We start from the raw sequence: 6,813 nt of genomic DNA, 5'->3' as shown, positions 1-6,813 counted from the left end.
TATGTATTCCTAAGTAATACCCAAAAACTGATGACCTGACCATTATGACAATTGCTGTCTGTGGGATATTGCTATGTGGAACTTGGCTGTCACATTTCACACACTAGCAACTATATCTTAATTCTGTTCTTCAGTGGTTACAAAGAACTTGAAAATTGCTGAGGGTGATGAAGGCAGAATATAAATCTTGGTACTTAGACTCTATGAATCAATGACAATAAATGAAGAGGTATTGAATAGTCATGGATAACTCCTCAGTGATGAAAAATGTTGTTGAATACTTCACAAAAGTAAGTTTATTTTCTGTGCAAATTGAACATGAGAAGATATACTTGTAATGCAAATGTTGGTAGGTGCTTTGTACTTCTGCGTCTCCATCTCATTAGATGAGCGATTGCAATCAGCTCAAGCAGAGGGACTTGCTGAGTTGAAATGTTGGACCCATGAGGAAAGTTAACTTACTGGCATATTTCCAAGGCTGTCAAGATCAGTGAACTTGTAGGAGTGAGATTTATGATCAAGTTGACTGAGGAAGATCACAAAGCCTTTTAAACATATGGAACTGTGTTTATTTTTCAAAAGTGAAATATGCCAAAATAGGTCACATAGTTAAATCTCTTTCAACATGAGCAAAACTTGGCAGGGCTGCATATTCCATTTCAAATGAGGTGCCACCTGCACACAAACAGCACAGAGGAATCTGCTGCAAAGTATGTTGAATAATGATGCAGAAATATCTTTGATCAAGAGACCTCATTTTCACATCCCTTCTGAAAGATACAGTTTCTGACAATGCAACATATGCATAGTATGGCACCAGACTGACAACTCCAACTGTGGTTAACATAAAAATTTTGATGTACAAAGTGTAGAAACTACAAGCTAAAAATCAATAATTATCAGAGCTTTGAATTGGTATAATATGGAGTAAGTGTCCATGATCATTACTTTTAATTTCAAGGCACTAGACTGGAAATTCAGATCAAGCTTGCAAATGAACTGAAAGCAGGGAGATGGGCTCTAAATGTTGACTATTGGACTTCATGAATTCATTGCCTGTTTTGAGATGCTTACAAATCTATTAACCCCAACCATTTTAATTTCATGACTCCAGACTGACAATTCTGTTGCTCTAAATTCTGACGGATGGGCGGCACGGTGGCACAATGGGCGGCATGGTGGCACGGTGGTTAGCACTGCTGCCTCATAGCGCCAGAGACTCGGGTTCAATTTCCGCCTCAGGCGACTAACTGTGTGGAGTTTGCACGTCCTCCCTGTGTCTGCGTGGGTTTCCTCCGGGTGCTCCGGTTTCCTCCCACAGTCCAAAGATGTGCAGGTCAGGTGAATTGGCCATGCTAAAATTGCCTGTAGTGTTAGGTAAGGGGTAAATGTAGGGGTATGGGTGGGTTGCGCTTCGACGGGGCGGTGTGGACTTGTTGGGCCGAAGGGCCTGTTTCCACACTGTAAGTAATCTAATCTAATCTAATCTAAATTGTTTATCTCTGGCTGTTTTCAGAAAGAGTTAAGCGATAATGTCGAAAAACTATTGCTCTACTTATTATGTTGTAAATTGTCAAAGCAATTTGTTCACACACTAACACATTAGAGAACATGTCTCTGGTCACACAGTCTCACTGAGGTCATTTTAGTTTGAAACCATCAGTAACACTTAAATGATCAGCAAATTCATACAAAACCATTAAGCCACTATAGCTGAGAGTCATAAATCATAGAATAATTTTCAGCACAGAAGGTGGTCATTCAACACAAGAAAATTATGTGGGCTCCCTGCAGAGCAATCTAGTGAATTCCATTCCACTGCCCAGTCCTTCCCCATCCACCCCTAGACTTGTAAGTTTATTTAAACCAGACTATTGTGGTAGCCAGATGATTATGTGCTTGGGACAGTTGGGTCTACATCTTGGTCGTGTAGTGTTCCAAGGGAGTGAGGAGGCAGTGCAGAGGTTAGTGGTATCAGAGATTAAAGCAGTAAGAGAGAGTGATGGAAGATATTGCAGGCAATAGTGACTGTATGAACCTCGTAGTACCAGAGATACAGTGATGTCACGGGGCAAAGAGAAGGAGTGTGGGACTTACACTGGTGGAGCAGATTGACACGTTGACCTTCTTGTGGTAAAGCTGGCTATTCTTCCAGACTATGGATATCGCAGTCAGAACAGGCTGCCAGGGTCTAAAGCCATTGTTCCCTGTCTCAGGAAAGAGGACACCCTACTTCTATCCCACACCCTCAAACAGGACTTCCAGGATCCTGCTGGTGAACTGTGGTGCCATCTTCTCCTTCTCTGACATCCTCAGACATTTTGTCCATTACTGAGGATGACAGCTTCAGACTGCACAACAGGTTTTTAAATATGGGGCGTGCTCCAGGGATGATGACTTGTGAGCAGTGAGTAGGTCCAGAAATGGAACGTGGTTTATCGGTTAGAATCTGACAAGAGGGACACCATATAGGTAGGTTAGGTAAATCTCAGTGGCCCTTGCAGTGAATTATTGTCTAAAAAAACTCGATGCAACTGCCGCTTGGCAATAAAACACTGTGAGATTCACAGCAAAGCATTGAATTTATAGCATTTTTTTCACAAATTCAGGAAGTTGCTAAATTCTATATGAAATGCATGAAAAGTACTTCTAAATTGGTGTCATGTATGAAACACAGCAGCCAATGTGTACACAGCAAGCTCCCACCAACAGCATGGACCAAACTCTCTGTTTTTAGACATTGGTCGAAGGATCAATATTGGTTGAGCACCATGGAGCTCAACTCCATTCCTCTTATTTGAAATATTGCCATGTGCTGTTTATGTCCACATGAGAGCACAGCTAGAGATCTCATTTTTACATCCTTTCTGAAAGATACAATTTCTGACAATGAACCTACTCATAGTATGGCACCAGACTGGCAGCTCCAACTGTGGTTAACATAATTCTTGATGTACAAAGTGTAAAAACTAGAAGTTAAAAATCAATAATTATCAGAGTTTTGAATTGGCATAATATGGAGTAAGTGTCTATGATTCTTATTTTTAATTTCAAGGCACTAGACTGGGAATTCAGATCAAGCTTGCAAATGAACTGAAAGCAGGGGGAATGGGCTCTAAATGTTGACTATTGGGCTTCATGAATTCATTACCTCTTTTGAGATGCTTACAAATCTATTAACCCCAACCATTTTAATTTCATGACTCCAGACTGACAGTTATGAAACTAAAATAGATGGAGTTAAGAGATTTGTAAGCGTCTCAAAAGAGGCAATGAATTCATGAAGTACAGTCATCAAAATTTAGAGCCCATCCCCCTGCTTTCAGTTCATTTGCAAGCCTGATCTGAATTCTATTGCTCTAAATTGTTTATCCATGGCTGTTTTCAGAAGAGTAAAGCAATAATGTCGAAAAACTGTTGCTCTACTTATTATGTTGTAAATTGTCAAAGCAATTTGTTCACACACTAACACATTAGAGAACATGTCTCTGGTCACACAGTCTCACTGAGGTCATTCTAGTTTGAAACCATCAGTAACACTTAAATGATCAGCAAATTCATACAAAACCATTAGGCCACTATAGCTGAGAGTCATAAATCATAGAACAATTTTCAGCATGGAAGGAGGTCATTCAACACAAGAAAACTATGCGGGCTCCCTGCAGAGCAATCTAGTCAATTCCATTCCACTGCTCAGTCCTTCCCCATCCTAGACTTGTAAGTTTATTTAAACCTGCCCATTGTGGTAGCCAAATGATAATATGCTTGGGACAGTTGGGTTCACATCTTGCTCACTCTACTGGAAGGTTTGATTTCAGATGTTTCAGCACCACACTAGGTAACAACTTCAGTGAGTCTCGGATGAAGCACTTGTGGTGTAGCCTGCTTTCTATTTATGTGTTTGGGTTTCCTTGGGTTGGTGATGTCATGTCCTGTGGTGACACCATTTCCTAATATGAGGAAAAGAAAACTAGCCACCAGTATACATGAACATCAACTAGCCACAAAAGACATGACCCACTCTCACTAGTATCCTTACATATGGATGAGGAAGGACCTCAGTTCAGCTGGGACAGCACATCCATCCTAGGACAAGCCAAACAGAGACACACACGAGAATTCCTAGAAGCTTGGCATTCCAACCTGAACTTTATCAACAAACACGTTGACTTGGATCCCATTTATCAGCCCCTGAGAAAAAGAATAGGAAATGACATCACCACAGGAAATGACATCACCAACCCAAGGAAACCAAATAACATAAATGGAAAATGGGATACACCACCAGTGCTTCATCTTGAGGCTACTTGAAGAAGTTACCTAGTATGGTGATGAAACATCTGAAAACAAACCTTCTAGCTCAGCGAGCCAACCTACGTCCAGAACCTCAACCTGAGCTACAAATCTTCTCAAAACTCACAAATAGAAAATACTACTGACAAGTGTCAAGCTACTGGATTTTTTGACAGTATATTTACAGAAAGGTTGCAATGTGTTAAATGCCCCTACTTTGTTTGTTTTTACTTCGAAAATATACTTTATTCATAAAAAAAGATATTTATGTATATACGTAGTCACAAACGCAGTTCAATTCTCTACAGTAGCATATCAAGGAAACAAAAACATTAGAGTTTGACTCTCTCCAACAAACATACAAGACTATATTTACACACAAAATTGTATTTACACGCATTTGAGGCACCAGGAGGGTTTGATAACTGACCAGACCTCAATTTTACTTTGGCAGAAAGAACTTAGACATTTGTTCTTCGAAATGGTGGAGGTCACGGATTTTGAAATGTTGCTGAAGGAACTTAAGAGAGTTACTGCATAGTACACACTGCAGCAACAATACACTGATGGCGGTGGGAAATTGATGTTTAGCTCTCAATGCCTTATTCACACCAAAGACGTTTCAATAAAACCCTGCTGAGCATCATTTTCTGCCTAGTTAAATCATAGCTAATGCTAAGCGTTATGTCTGTATGTAACATTTTGTATTATTCATAATGATTTCACATTATACTGCATGCAATAATGCAACTAGGTAATGAGTGAGCCTACTTCCATCAATGATTAATGGCCGAGTTATGAACATATTAGACACATTATAGACTCCAGGAATGAATCCCAATTTTCCAGCTTAAACAATAACTGTTAAGTGTAGCTAAGTTAAATCTTTCATTCCATGAAACAATGCAAGTTAATAAGCCTCATTAAGTTGATGGAAGAAGAGAGAACATTGGAAAATAATGGAAAGTGCAGAAAGTAAGCTATATTTGGCGGGCAGTTCAGTGAGTCCTAGAATAGTACATGCTGTACATTAGCCTCACACAATCTCATAGCCCTATAAGATAACAGCACTCCTTCAATGTTCACTCAGTTCATTCACATGGTAATCACTCCATTGGTTCCCTTTAATAACCTCAGCCCAGGCTCTGGAATGCTTGCCCTATACCTCCCCACCTCTCTACTTCAATTTACTCCTTTCAGACATTTCACAAAATCTGCCTCATTGACAAACTGTTGATCTAATGTCTCCTCCTTGAGACTCACTATCTCAGTTAATTTTATAAAGCATTGTGAAGCACTGTTGGGACAACTTATTATAGTAGAGATGCTAGCTAAATACGTGTTGTTGTTGTTGTATAGCAACATTAAGTGAGATTTTGCCACAATGGTGAGGATGCTTTTATCAGGGTGGTTTTTGAGTGGCCAGCAAGCTGGGCTGAAAAGGAGAACATGCCCCCAACAATCCTGTCTGAGGAGATAAATGAGAGCTGGTAAGTGAGAGAGATGTCTAATTAAAGATGAAAGGCAACCTTCCATACTGTAAGCTGATCAAGACACCAGCAGAACTGGAGCCTCAGCAAAGACAAGATAGCTGAAGCATCAAGGAGAATGTGAGGCTGCTCCGTTTTGAGGTACTTTCAGAAAGGTGAGTACTATATACGACTACACGAGGCTATTCTCAGCAATCAAATTGCTGAAATTCCTGACAACGCTGATGTGACTTTGAAAGACCATGCAGTCATTCCAAAGGAGCCACAAGGAATACTGCACAAGGAATTTAATCACACTAACCTAGAACCCAGCCTTGCTGCCACTAAGATAAAGAAGCTTCGCATGGACAAATACTGCGGTAACAGTAAAGAACAGAGCATGGTGTGGACCATCTGCAGTCCAGTACAGAACATGATCAATGTTGTTATGTTAGGGTTTAATTATAAGATGAGATCAGTCTATGCTCATTTCCCCTTAGCGTGGCTGATAAGGAAACAGGATCTCTAGTAGAAATCCTCAACTTTCTCTAACAGACGTACACCCGTGGAGTTCCATATGTAGCTAGGTGTTTCACATATAGTTTCCCAGGCCCAGAGAGATGAGCTTGCTTTTAAGAGAAATGACATGGGTTGGTGTTGAATTCTGCTGTGCTTATTTAACAAGCAGCAACCGTGATAAAGTTGAACATTCGTTAAGTTCCTGGGTGGCATCTGTGTGAATCAAAAGGCCGTAGTCATTCCACAATTCAGCAAGTATCATCCAGCCCTTCTGATGCCCAACTCTTTCAGATAGCTGCTGAGTTTCTCTAGCATTTTCTGTTCATTGATTCAGATTTCCAGCATCTGCAGCCCATTCATTTTTCTTTCAGATAGTAACCAGTGAATAAATGTTATGGATTGAAAAGAAATTGAGAATAATATGTTTGAGACAGACTTATAACCAGCGAGTAAATCAAGACAGGAGTTGAGGACTATCAGAGCAATAATGATCTCATTGAACAATGGACCAGACTCAATTGGCCAAATGAAC

At 40.2% G+C, this 6,813-nt stretch overlaps 1 pseudogene; it reads left to right on the top strand.

Moving 5' to 3' along the window:
- The first annotated feature begins 5,742 nt into the window (after positions 1 to 5,742).
- LOC140481822 (large ribosomal subunit protein uL6-like) lies at positions 5,743 to 6,576 on the top strand (annotated as a pseudogene).
- Positions 6,577 to 6,813: the final 237 nt, after the last annotated feature.

The sequence above is a fragment of the Chiloscyllium punctatum genome, chromosome 10, assembly GCF_047496795.1.
Source record: "Chiloscyllium punctatum isolate Juve2018m chromosome 10, sChiPun1.3, whole genome shotgun sequence".
NCBI classification, from domain to species: domain Eukaryota; kingdom Metazoa; phylum Chordata; class Chondrichthyes; order Orectolobiformes; family Hemiscylliidae; genus Chiloscyllium; species Chiloscyllium punctatum.
Note: the sequence above shows the minus strand (reverse complement) of the source record. Positions and strands in the feature narration are given on the sequence as shown.